Source organism: Astatotilapia calliptera, chromosome 4 (genome assembly GCF_900246225.1).
Source record: "Astatotilapia calliptera chromosome 4, fAstCal1.2, whole genome shotgun sequence".
In the NCBI taxonomy this organism is placed as follows: domain Eukaryota; kingdom Metazoa; phylum Chordata; class Actinopteri; order Cichliformes; family Cichlidae; genus Astatotilapia; species Astatotilapia calliptera.
In genome coordinates this window covers 20,111,782-20,126,625 of record NC_039305.1, presented here as the reverse complement: position 1 = coordinate 20,126,625, position 14,844 = coordinate 20,111,782, and positions in this window count along the sequence as shown.

Here is a 14,844-nt window from a genome sequence, read left to right as displayed (position 1 = left end):
ACCAAAAGAAACGAAGCACACCAGAACACAGGAAAAAACAGAGTCCAAAACAGAATTCAGGGGGCCGACAGCACAGGAGTCCAAAACAGTTCAGGGGGCCGACAGCACAGGAGTCCAAACAGTTCGGGGGGCCGACCGTGCGGACGGCAACGGCGGCGACGTGGACACAGTTCGGGGGCCGACCGTGCGGACGGCAACGGCGGCGACGTGGACACAGTTCGGGGGGCTGGCCGTGCGGAAGGCAACGGCGGCCACACAGGCGATGGCGGTCCGGGGGCCGGCCGTGCGGAAGGCAACGGCGGCCACTCAGGCGAAGAGGGTCCGGGGGCCGGCCGTGCGGAAGGCAACGGCGGCGACGAGGGAGACGACGGAGCAGTTCAGGGGGCCGACCGCGCGGAAGGCAACGGCGGTGACTCAGGCGATGGCGATCCGGACCAGGCGAAGCACAGGCAGAGGCCGGACCAGGCGAAGCACAGGCAGAGGCCGGACCAGGCGAGGCTGAAGGCTCTGAGGCTGGACCAGGCGAGGCTGAAGGCCCTGGAGCTGCAGCTGCAGCAGGCGAGGATGATGATGGAGCTACAGCAGGCGGCTGGACGGGCTGAACGGGCCCCTCGGACCCTCCAGCGGAGGCAGGAGGCTGAACGGGCCCCTCGGACCCTCCAGCGGAGACAGGAGACGAAGGCCGGAGCGGTCCCTCGGACCCTCCAGCAGAGACAGGAGACGAAGGCCGGAGCGGTCTCTCGGACCCCCCGGCGGAGACTAGAGATGAAGGCCGGAGCGGTCCTACGGACCCTCCAGCAGAAGTCACCACTAAGCCAGCAGTCATGGAGTCCTCTGGCAAACACGAAGGCAACTGGCGATGCACTGAGCACTGGCTCTGCCCAGGCAACGCTGACATGGTGCAGTTCTCAGGTGGCGGCATAAACTTCAGGGGTCCAGAATCAGCCGGGGACTGAGACCTAGCCTCTGGGGAAGCCCTGGAGCGGCAAACTGTGCCAATGGCGGCTGAACCATGAAAAGCACCTTGAGGTGAAATTAGACTTTCTCCCTGCATGGAGTGAATGAGTGAAACCGGTGATACTGGAGCCAGAGCTACGGGTAGCGGGGGCACTGGAGCTACTGGGGCCTGCGCTACAGGCGGCACTGGAGACTGAACTGAGGGGGACACTGGAGGCTGAACTGAGGGGGACACTGGAGGCTGAACTGAGGGGGACACTGGAGGCTGAACTGAGGGGGACACTGGAGGCTGAACTGAGGGGGACACTGGAGGCTGAACTGAGGGGGACACTGGAGACTGAACTGAAGGGGGCACAGGAGACTGAACTGAAGGAGGCACAGGAGACTGAGCTGAGAGGAGCACTAGCTGCGGGGGAGCTAACTGAGCTGAGAATGGCTGCGGGGGAGCTAACCGAGCTGAGAGTAGCTGCGGGGGAGCTAACCGAGCTGAGAGTGGCTGCGGGGGAGCTAACCGAGCTGAGAGTGGCTGCGGGGGAGCTAACCGAGCTGAGAGTGGCTGCGGGGGAGCTAACCGAGCTGAGAGTGGCTGCGGGGGAGCTAACCGAGCTGAGAGTGGCTGCGGGGGAGCTAACTGAGCTGCCGGTAGCTGCACAGGCGATAAGCAGCTCGCGTTGACATCCGCCACACAAAATGCAGCCCCTGAATGAACAGTCATGCAGTCCGGAAATGAAAAAGAGTCCTCACTCACCACAGCCGGCGATTTAGAAGTCCGAACGTCCGGCTGTGGGGTGGCGCGCTTGCGGCGCGATCGGCGTTTCCTCCCCGCAGACGGCTCCGACGGGCCGGGCAAGATCACATCCGGCGAGTTGGGCAGCGAGGCAGGAGCGGCTGAGAGAAGGTGGGGTGTGTGCCGGAGAAAAGCCTGCACGGTCGGAGGAAGCGAAGTTAGAAGCCATGGCAGGCCGGAAAAGAGCCGTTGTAGCCGACTTTCCACGGCGCGGCGAAGCTCCTCTGGAGGGTCCTCAAGCCACAGCCCGAGGAGAATCTCCACGTTATATGTAACGTCGTCCCGGAGCTCCTCGGACGGATTTACTGCCGCTGGGTCCATGGTGGCTGGTTCGTACTGTCACGGATTGCCGGGGCAAGCCGTGTGGAATTGTAGAAAGGGACCAAAAGGCGGCAGCTCTGGTGCAGGTGAGTGTTTATTCACAGAGGTGGGTAAGTACAAACAAAGGTGGCGACAAAACATGAAACTGGAAACCTAAACTGGGTAAACTAATAAGACAAACCAGAAACGAGGAAATACATACGGGAAGACGCAGGGAGACCGAGGGGAAACAACACAGACGAACCAGCGATTACTAAGACAGAAAATACAACTTAAATACACTCAGAACACAGGGAGATTACACACAGGTGGGAGACACAGCTGGGAGTGATTAACATGACGAGACCAGGGAGGCAAACTGAAAACACTCACATAAGACGCAGACCTTCACAATAAAACAGGAACACACGGGGGGAACAGGGTAAACACCAATTAGAGAACAGAACCAAAATCGCGAAGAGAAAACACAAAACGCTGGGTCCTTTTGACCCAGGATCATGACAGTTTGTCCTGTGTTAGCTTAGGCTTTTTTTTGTTTTTATTATTTTTCTGGCACCCCCTTCTGTAATGTCTTTTCCATTATCCATCCTTATTTTTCTATTGTTATGGCACCCCCTTCTTATTTGTCCTTTCCGTTAATTTTTTCGTGATTTTGTTCCTTTCCTGTGATTGTCCTATTCGTCCTGCTCTGTCCTTGTTATGAGATCCTCCGTGACCTATGTTGCGTTTTATTGTGTTGTCAAGTGGAATTTGTGCACACTTTCCCGAGGTTTCTTCCCATCATCTGGCACCTGGGAGTTTTTCCTTGTCTTCCTAGAGAGCCAGCTTGGCCTGGGTCAGGAGCTCTATCACAGCAAAACAACAACAAAAAGACTTTTATGAAAGAACGACTTGAATTTTGTGTTATTTAAAAACACGTATTTAATTATTATTCAGTGTTGTGTGTTATAGCAAACTGCCAGCCTTAAACCTGAAAAAAAAACTCACGATTTTATAGAACTAGACAATGCATTTCCTGAAGAAAATTTCAATGTAATGATTATTTATTAATACGTTTTGTATTCAGTATTTAGTTTTATAAAGTAAATGCTGACCACACAAGTTTCCTTCTGGATTAATAAAGTTTTAAAAAATATCTGTAAAGTGTTATGAAATATAAAAATGTTTTTGTTGAGAATATGTCCACACAAAATAATTAAATAGGGCATTTTCTGTTATTTAACAGAGGTTTTCTGTTTTATAATTACACTGCAGTTTGGACGACGAGTTTCTGGAACGTTTTTGTCCTTTGAAAAGGCATTTCCACATGCAGGTCACTTCAGAGAAAAAGAAAAGGTGGAATTTAGGGATAAATTCTTCAACTTGAAAAAGAAATACGTAGACGGTGTGGAAGGCATCCCCTTTGTTGGAACAACGAAGGAGTTTCTTCTAGATGCAGCTTTACTAGATAAAACACGGGAGCTGGAATCATTTAAAAAGCAGTACAATGATATGGTAAAGTCTTCCGAATACGCTTTATTCAAACAAAAACAGGAGCTCATTGGACCAGTGAACCAGATGATCAGAAAGGCTGGCAATGAAGAAAAAGAGATAGGTCATCTAAAATCTAGAGTGAAAGACGTTCAACTCCAGCTTAAATTAGAAAGACAGAAAGGACAAAAGCTCGCACCGGTGGTCCATAGAGGCGTGATGGGGAGATGTTATGAGGAGACTCCGACTCCGTCTCAGATCTTTCCACAGATTAAACCTCGTCCACCTCCAGTGCAAACTAAATTTATTTTACACTCATCCGTTTTCATTAGAGGCAGAACCCAGAAGCACATCCAGGTTTAGGTCTACTGCTTGGTGCTACACAGAAACAGGCTGAACAGACTGAAACTCACATGAATTTGGACGAATCGAAGTAAGAATGTCACTTCTGCTCAATTGAATTGATTATCATTACCCTCACTAATAGCCACTTAATAAGTTAAGAGCAATGTGCCAAAGTAGGATAAATATTTTAACTTTTGGAAAATCCAGCAGGTTAATTAAGTGATTTCACATCATGTGTTCAAACGGCTTGTCAGTTTTTAATATATCCCATGTGCGCATACTTAAGCTTTAAAAAAATACAGTCCAATGACCTGATAGATGTTTGCTGAACATTGTGGTTTACATCAGCACTTAAATTAATGTGGATGATGGCAGCGGGACGGCTGCGGAACCTGACGGCAGCGGGACGGCTGCGGAACCTGACGGCAGCGGGACGGCTGCGGAACCTGACGGCAGCGGGACGGCTGCGGAACCTGACGGCAGCGACGCTGCAGGCGGTGATGCAAATGGTGATGATGTGAATGCCGTAGGCGGTGGCGTGAATGCTGGTGATGTAGGAGTCACAGGGGATGTTTCAGCAGATGGTAGCTGAACAAACTTCCCCGGACCGCCAGCAGATGTGAGGATGTGCTGGCTGGGTCCTCCAGGACCCTCCAGCAGACGTGGCTTGAGGCCGGACGGGCTCCTCGGGCCCTCCAGCAGACGTGGCTTGAGGCCGGACGGGCTCCTCGGGCCCTCCAGCAGACGTGGCTTGAGGCCGGACGGGCTCCTCGGGCCCTCCAGCAGACGAGGCTTGAGGCCGGACGGGCTCCCCCGAACCCCCAGCAGACGAGACATGAGGCCGGCTGGGTTCACCCGAACCCCCAGCAGACGACACTTGAGGCTGGACGGGCTCCTCAGGCCCTCCAGCTGGAGCAGATGCAGGGCCAGAGGCAATAGGGACCCCTGACTGAGGGTGGAGATGAGAGGCTGATTTAGCAGAAGACAAAGCTAACGATTCCTGCACTAGCTGCGCTACTGACTGGGCCATGGACCGTAATAAAGTCTGCAAAAAATCTGATTGAGGTAGCGACTGAGCCATGGATAACTGAACTTGAGGTGGTAGTGGTGGTGGTGGAGTTGGTGACTGGGCTACAGGTGGCTGCTGAGCAGGTGACACTGGAAACCGGGCTACAGGTGGCTGCTGAGCAGGTGACACTGGAAACCGAGCTGCTGGTGGCTGCTGAGCAGGTGACACTGGAAACCGAGCTGCTGGTGGCTGCTGAGCAGGTGACACTGGAAACCGAGCTGCTGGTGGCTGCTGAGCAGGTGACACTGGAAACCGAGCTGCTGGTGGCTGCTGAGCAGGTGACACTGGAAACCGAGCTGCTGGTGGCTGCTGATCAGCTGACACTGGAAACTGAGCTGCTGGTGGCTGCTGATCAGCTAACTGAGCTGCTGGTGGCTGCTGATCAGCTAACTGAGCTGAAGGTGTGGAAATGAAAACTGCACCAGTCCGTACTACAGGAGAGAATAGAAGTGTGGTTGGATGATGATGATGATGATGATGGTGAGGGTTGCATTTCTTCTTTAAAGGTGGATCGAACGACTTGGCAATGAACCTTGGTAAAACATACTGCTGACATCGAGAGCACCAAGTGGCAAGGGCCTCCAGGAGAGCAGCAGAATCCTCCTTCCCTGGGCCGCCCATGCCAAACAGTTTAAAACAAAAACTGGCCCTCAGAGCTGTTACTATTGTTTTTAATCCGTTAATGTCCAGAAAGGTTATGGTGAACGTAGGGGATGACAAGAAGTTGTCTAGAAACACTACCTCTGGAAGCCTCCTGTAGTCATCCACAGCGTGAATTATGCGCCAGCAATAATCCCACAGCTGTGCGAGGTACTTTCCCTCTGAGGCAAAAGGTGAGTCCGCTGGATCCATCTTGTGGTCGCGTCGTTCTGTCAAGGCTCTGTGTGCGGGCAGGCGGAGAGGAGGATCCAAACGCAGGACTCGAACATAGATTTGAGAATCAAAACCACAGCTTTATTGCTGGCCAGAAAACAAAACATAAACCAAACATGAAAACACAAGCTGGAACACACAGGCACGGTCTGAGGGTGAACAGACGTTAACGACGCGACACTGACATAAAGACACACTGGGTTTAAATACACTGAGGGAGTCATCAAGGAATTAGAGACAGAAGGGGGACACAGCTGGGAGAAATAAGACCTAACGAGACAGGGAGAGCGAAGCCGGAATACTGACATCAGATAGGAACAAGAACCTTCAAAGTAAAACAGGAAACAAAACACACTTTACTAAGACACAGACTAGACAGAGACAGACTAGACGCTGACCAAAGTCTACTAAATAATAATCATAATCACAACAGTATCAGATCATAATATAAAAAAAACACCAAGATAACAGAAACACCAAGTACCAGAGAAACATAAAGGAAAATCCATGATGCAAAAGTACCAAAACATAATGAACTCAAAATACTGGGTCCAACGGACCCAGAACCGTGACATCTGTACAGAGCCAGCTATGCGCTATTAGGGGTGCATTCCATCTGTGCTTTAAAAGAAAGAAGAAAACAAAACCTGAAATTAACAAAAGAAAAAATAAATTCAAAGGGCTTAAAGTGTTTCTTACAATGCTGGTTTTTTGTCTCCAAACAATCCTCAAACCAGTGGGGCTCTAAGGCTGTATCCCAATTTAGGGTCTGCAGCCTTAAAGGCCACATTTTAAGGCCGATTACGTCACAGCGACGCGACGAAGGCTGTCACTAGTCGTGTCCACATTCATGGGCTGCATCCTCCTGTGGACCTGTCCTTCTCAGTCTATGTGGGCTGGCCTTCAGATTTGCGTCAATGCGGTCTCTGTGGAGTTTAATAAACTCAGCTGTCTGCTCCTTCCCATCTAAAATATAACAGGACACTGGTGTAAATTCTCGACCATCTCACACTTCTGTTTAATTGGTTTTCTGTTTGACGTTTTTTCAGCTGTGTGAAAACCATGGAGGAAAAAGTTTTTTTAAATCTAATCTAATAACTTTAATCTAATAACTTATATATTACGTTTAACCTGAGCAGCGAAAGACCGCGGTGATCTGAAAATGATGTGCCGGGAGTTTGCCGTTCTCGACGGCTTCAGTGACCCTCGAGCTCCCGGCTAGCGGTCAAGCTGGTGAATAGAATAGAATAAAATAGAATAATCCTTTAATTGTCCCACAAGGGGAAATTTGGTTGTAACAGCAGCCAGAAAGGCACACATACAAACAAACAATACACAGGACACAGAACAGAAACATACACAATTTTTCTTACATATTTAAATTAAGGACAAGGGTTACTATAAACAGAGTACTGTACAGTTATTAAATTAAATTAACTACAGAAAAGAGGCAAACCCAGGTTGTAGTGCGAATCGGTTGATTAAATTATTGCAGTTACAGTGCAGATGTAAATATCTATGATTGTTGGGAGCAGTTCTGATTGTACAGTCTAACAGCTGCAGGGAGGGAGGACCTGCGGAAACGCTCCTTCATGTATCTAGATGCAGCAGTCTCTCACTGAAGGAGCTCTGCAGTTCAGCGATATTTCCATGCATGGGGTGGGAGACTCTGTACATCAGAGATGTTATTTTGGCCAGAGTCCTTCTGTCTCCCACCACCTGCACTGGGTCCAGGGTGCATCCCAGAACAGAGCTGGCCTTCCTGATGAGTTTATCCAACCTCTTCCTCTCAGCTGCCGATAAACTGTGGCTCCAAAACACTGTAAAAAAAGAGTCATAGAAGGTCTTTACAAGCTGACAGATAACAGATAAGCTAACGGATAACAGACGTCTCTGAAAACATCGGAGCACTTTTGCAAATATGTGATAACTTGATAAAGCTTACAAAGCTACATTCTCGCCCGAAAATATGTTAAAAGTTTATTTTGTGAACCAGAAAGAGTAATAAGAGTAATATAAAAAACTGAGGAGCGGTCGCCATTGTTGAAAACTGGAATTGGCTGAGATGCACTATGAATTCTGGGATATGGTGGGCCACGAAGGACACACTTGACCCATCCTTCAAATTCGGGGAAAAGGAGGATTCATTTGTAGACTGCATTTGGAGGAGTCTACGAATTTGGACAGTCTTTGTCGCGTCGCTGTAACGTAATAGGCCTACAAATGCGGCCTCAGGAGGATGCAGCCCATGAATTTGGACAGCCCCACATACAAGGCACCATCATTAATTCAAATTCATTTTAAGGCCAATTACGTCACAGCGACGCGACAAAGGCTGTCCCAATTTGAAGGCTGCTCGAAATGCGGCCCTCAAATGCGTCCTTCATTTCCCTGAATTTTAAGGATGGGTATGTGTATCCTTCATGGCCGAACATATCCCAGACTTCATAGCATGGCGGTGGGTGTGGATAATTTTGCCGGAAAAAACGGCAGACGGCTGAAGCTTTCAAATATACTCTGCTCAATAGTCAACCTTAGTCTTACAGAGAATTTGATGTTTTTATGGATAATTAAAGTCAGTCATATATACACAAACACAACAAGCTGAAAGTCAGTGATGCTGCTCGGTTTGCAGTCCTGAATATCACGGCACAAGCAGGATTCACTGCACTGTTAACTTTAGCTATGTGATATTGCTGCCTCTGTTCGGTGATGTCGAACCAAACAGACTTTAACGTGTCTTTGAACGAGCTGGCGGTTCACTCGTGAAGCTGAAAGAAAGATGCTTTAATCACAGGAGTCACACATGTGTCCACTGAATCATCTGGGAACTCTTCTTGTTTAGCACTTGTAATAACACAAACACTAAATCCTCCTTCTCTTGTGCTGTTTGTAGCAGTGTGTACACCTGAGACTGTCACCTGTCTGTCTGTCCTGCACTCTCTCTCTCTTTGTCTTTCTTTCTGATTGTGTAATAAAAGTATGAACATGTATTTATAAGTTACACTTGTGTTTGACTCCTGCAGCTTCTCACACATTTGATTTCCATGTGTGACAACTGCAGACAGACTGAGGGACCCTCTGCTGCACATCATCTGTGAGGCTTTGCACCCCTGATGATCCACCAGGACAAACTCAGCAGTGTGTGAGGAAGCAGAGGAGGAAGAGCCAGCAGCAGCTGACAGATGGAGAGAATAGACAGACTGTTCCCTGTTTGTGAAGGACTGCTAGAAAAGTTTAAAATAACTAATTGTCTGTCCTGAATCAGTCTTATTAGGTAATGTTCAAATAATTTGATCATTCCAGTGTTTTCAGTGTGGGAGAAAGTACTCAGGGCCTTCAAGTTACACACTATGAAAGGCAGCAACAAGTTTAATATTCAGAAACATAAAGTCTGTATCAGCAGCAGAATGGACCTAAAAATAAATGTTTGTTTCAGTTCTATGAAGCTTTGAGTATTTTGGATTAGTAGCACTGCTGTGTTTGTTGCATCACATTACTGTAATTGTTTATATGCTTTATATATTCTGAGGTAAGGTGATCTATAGTGTTACATCATATTATATAAGGATGTTATGTGTTTGTATACTTTCTGCCCAGTTTGACCCATTTAGCAGAAGTCAGCCTGTTTAAGGCTCTGATATCTATTCTGTATGACTTGAAGCAGTTATGACATGGTCTGATTTTCTCACCCAATAAAGGATTATTTAATATATCAGTCTACTCTTCATTCTATCAGAAACAGTTATCACAGCTCGTACATTTTCTTTTTACACATTAATGTAAGCATTGAGCCAACATGTTAAAAGAACAATATTTGTCTCTTATATATAATACATGTATATATAAACTGTGAGAGATACTTGTCTTTGAGTGAAGATTTAAGGTGATAGGAAATATAAATAACTGCAACTTGAATCTTTACTGAAGCTGTAATAACTAATATTGATTAATATAATACTAACTTTAATATTGGCCATATTATATTTACATTACCAAAGTGAGATGACTTTAGTCTCATGAACAACATTAGCTAATTGTTATTTACTAACTAATCCTAAAATGACTGTTCAGTACAAACATGAAGCCCAACAATCATGTTTTACAGTCCTCTGGTCTCAGCCTCAGATACTTATCAAATCACGCAAAGCTCATGTTGACACAAACAAACAAATGAACAAAAGATTTTCTCCTTCATTTCTGTCAAACAAAGCTGTTTGAAACGTTTCCAGCAGTTAGTATCATGGTTGCTGGGCAACCTGGGCAGCGCGACAGAGGCTGGACCGTCCCATTTCACAGGCCTCGCACTTCTGGCCTTAGCGGTCTTTGAGTACGCGGCCCTTGTGGACCGTTAAGGCTGCGTACTTTAAGGCTGCAGAGTGCAGACCCTGAATTGGGATACAGCCACTGTCAAACCTAAAATGAGGATGTGGGCACACCTGAGTGAAATAAGTGGAAGCTGAATGAAGCTCCACCCCCTCATGTCACTCATCTGAGAGAAACGAGGAATCAGGCTGTTCCACTTCTTTATTAAAGACAGATGCACAGAGTGTGCAACAAGTCAATCTAGAGCATTTGCATTAAATTATTAGCAGCAAATGACTGCTTCTTACCCTTTTAATTCCCATGGAAACAGTAACAGTATAGTTTTTCACATACTGCTTCTGCATTTTGACTCAACTTTTGCTACATAAACATAGATGTAGTCAATATGTGATAATCTGAGGTTGTATTTACTAATTTTACAACCAGATCACTGATACTAACTCCTGAGCTGACTGTATGCTAACATGCGCCACAAATAAGGGTCATATTTGGATTTAAAACAATCATCGAGAAGCTTCCACTGAATGCTACTTTCCCCTGCATGACACTGAAACCATTAACACATACTAACCCTCCATACCCTGTAGGAAACTCACTTCCTTGGAATAACATTTCAACAAGGAAAGAGTTGAGAGCAAATGTCCTTCTCTTGAAGGACAATATTTGAACAAATCCAGTAACACAGCTCAAGAAAATATTACTCTAATGGAAGAAAAAGGCAGTAATTAATTAACAATATGTGTATCAGTAGTACAAAAAAGCTATTATGGGGTGACCGTGGCTCTGGGGATGCCTCCATCAGTGTGTGATTATGAGAGTGAATGAATAGTGGAATTGTAAAGCACTTTGGGTGCCTAGAAAAGTGCTATATAAATGCAATCCATCATTATTATATCAAAATGTAAAGGGAAAACAGTCTGATGAGCTGAATGGTGAGCTGAAACTGAAACAAAATAAAGCCTATCATTAGGAATTTAGGAGCAACTTTGTTGTAACGTGTTTGCTTTTTACAGCTTCAGTTCTTTTTTCACTCAGTAGGTGGCAGCAAACTACAAACAATGGTTGCATTTTACACTCGTCTGTTTTCATTAGAAGCAGAACCCAGAAGCACATCCAGGTTTAGGTCTACTGCTTGGTGCTACACAGAAACAGGCTGAACAGACTGAAACTTACATGAATTTGGATAAATCCAAGTAAGAACGTCACTTATGCTCTTCAGTTTTCTCAGAAATGGATTAAGCCTACACCTAAACCAACGGATATGTTGACTGACTTTTTCTCTTAGTCTGGAAATACTTAGTCAGCCCATTACGCAATTGAATTGATTATCATGACCCTCACTAATAGCCACTTACTAAGCTAAGAGTAATGTGCAAAACCCATTAGCCAAAGTAGTATAAATATTTTAACTTTTAGCAAATCCAGCAGGTTAATTAAGTGATTTCACATCATATGTTCAAACAGCTTGTCAGTTTTTAATATATCCCATGTATGCATACTTAAGCTTTAAAAATAAAGAAAAGTGCAATGACCTGATAGATGTTTGCTGAAAATTGTGGTTTACATCAGCACCTGCATTAAAATACAAAGACCCTGTTTTGTGTGAGCTGCTCGATACCATGAAGCAAGACCTCTGAACATCTCAGTTTTTACACACACACACACAAGCGCAAGCAAACGGTGTTTTATATGCTGTTGTCTAAAATATTATAAAATAAACCGTCTCTTTTTATATGTGGGGGGGGGGGGGGGGGGGCACTCAAAAAACGGAGGGGACAGGCTGGCACCAGAACACCACGGATGTGCCCCGAGATGAGTGTGAGAATGTGATTATCAACAAGCCCACCTGGACTTCAGGTAGGCCGCACGCTTGTCCAGAGTTCACTTTGTCTTCAAGCGTTTTAATTTAAAACATAAACTGAGGCCTACCCCAAGCTAAAAGAAGGCAGATTATGTTCTCAGATAAAGCAAGCAATGAGGGCGAAGCAGAGAAAGTACCTGCACAATACATTCACATAAATCAAAATTCAGTTAAAGTGATAAGCTAGCCATTCAGCTGACTCATTGGTGATTGCAATGATTGCAGGTTTCATTATAGAAGAATATCAAGGAGAAGACAGATGGAAGGGAGTCAGAAACGGGGGATGGAAATGCAAGATATTGAGGACAACTTATGAGCCCAGGCGTCAGGTGTGAACAACAACAATAACTGGGCTGTATTTAGGTGTACAGATCACATGACCATCAAAAGAGCAGTGTAGGAATGAGAGAAGATCAACAGGGGAGAACACAAAGAGGTTTATGGACACAAACTGGGAGAGGTGGCATGCTCAGCTGATCAGTAGAATACCACACTAGACTTTCTTCCAGGACGGTTGAGGACCCTGTTGTGGGGGCGAAGCTTGGGTCCAGTGTTCCCTCTAATTTTTCATGTGTCTGAGCGAACACACAAACTCTCTGAGCGGTCCCTTCGACCACTGTGAGCAACAGCAGGCGTGTGCACTGTGGTCACGTCAGCATTGAATCCATCCAAGTTACATGGTTTATTAAAATAATCAAATTACAACATTTAAATTTATGTTAGACTTTTTTTAAATTAACTCCTTTAGCCCACTTACAACAAAAATTCAATAAAAAATCTTGTTCATGACCTGTGTAGTATGTTAACACTATTGGAAGTAAAAGTAACTTGAACTCCAATTTTGAAAACACAACTTTCTTTTAAAAAACTAAAAAACAAAAAAACAACAACTCTGACTTGTATTATGAGTATGAGTCTGTGGTCTGAGAGAGAGTCCTGTAACTCTCTGTCTGCAAAATACAGTATATAATGACCAATGTTGGGCAATTAATTATATAATTACGTCTTCAAAAAAGTAACTGATCTATGCAAACAAAGTTTTTTGCAGCTGTTTACTTAAAATGCAGCCAAGCCGTTTTTTTAAATAAACATTTCAAACTATTTACAGAACAATCAGCTGTTCTGCATCAAATTTGATGCCACACATTTGTGCCACTCCAAAAATAATTTATGTCCACTATGAGATAAAGGAGAACAACAGGAGATGTATCACTCCTGTAACACCTGTAACATTCAACAGTCGCCTCATTGTTCTGACACACACAACAAAACTATTGACTACACTACACAAGATTTGCGCTAAATGTCTCAAATCTCTCACATCTCAATGGTTTGGTTTTTGCTCACAGGCTTTTGAACGTTTTCCTTATAAAACGCAGTTTTTACTGTTTCTTCCCACAGTAAATATAAACAGCGATAGTATTCAGGAAGAAAAACAAACATTGCATATATTTTTAGCATAACTCTGGTTTTACGTGGCCTATCAACACAATTTAAAAACTAGTATGAAGTCCACACTTTTCCGTCAATTGATCTGTCTGTCCTGCTCACATCTCCAATGGTTGTACACGGTGTCATTAACGTGGTTTCACACCACATCAGCCACGCCACTTTGCTAGCTAAAACACCGGTTTTAGCCTTTGCTGCATTTTTAGGTAAAAGATTGCATGTAACTTTTGTTGTTTGCAAAACTTGTGGATACATTTTTAAATTAAAAATTTCTATTTGCATTTCAAGTTATGAAGATATTTTGTTAAAAATGTTTGTGGTGTTACAGTAAAAACGTAACTTTTTTTCTACTGGTCTGACATGGTCTGACATGGTTGCTGGCGACTTCAACCACACCAACTTAAAGACAGTCCTCCCCAGATTCCACCAACATGTCTCCTGCCACGCCAGAGGAGACAAGACTTTAGACCATGTGTATTCCAACCTGGCTGGAGCCTACAAAGCCACACCCCTCCCCCACATTGGACAATCGGACCATCTCTCCCTGTTCCTCACACCTAGGTATTCACCACTCATCCAACGTGTGAAACCTGCTGTGAGGACAATTAAAGTGTGGCCAGAGGGGACAGACGCAGTGCTCCAGGACAGATTTAAAAACACAGACTGGAATATGTTCACCCACACAGACCTGGACCAGTACGCCTCATCTGTACTGGATTACATCTCCGAAACCACAGACAGTGTCACCACCCAGAAACGGATCACCATGTACCCCAACCAGAAGCCTTGGATGAACCGGGATGTTCGTCTCCTCCTGAAGGCCCGCAACACCGCCTTTAGGTCAGGAGATGCACACGCCTACAGTACAGCCAGGGCTAATCTAAAGAAGGGCATCAAAAAAGCCAAACACCATTACAAAAAGAAGGTAGAAGAACACTTCTCCAACTCCAACCCCCGACACATGTGGCAAGGACTCCAGACCATTACAGACTACAGGACCACCAAACCCTCCCCCGCATCCTCTGATGTCTCCTTCCTCAACGAGCTCAACAACTTTTATGCTCGTTTTGAGCGAGGGAACCCCACAACCACAACCAAAGCAGACGTGACGCCAGACCACCAACCTCTGACTCTCTCCCCTACTGATGTAGGAGCGGTGCTGAGCAGGATCAATGTCCACAAGGCTGCAGGTCCTGATGGCATCCCCGGGCGTGTTCTCAGAGCGTGTTCTGGGGAGCTTGTAGGAGTGCTCACAGACATATTCAATCTGTCCTTGGCCCACGCTGTGGTACCGGCCTGCTTCAAATCCACCTCCATCGTCCCGATACCCAAAAACTCCAACCCATCTTGCCTCAATGACTACCGCCCAGTAGCACTCACCCCCAT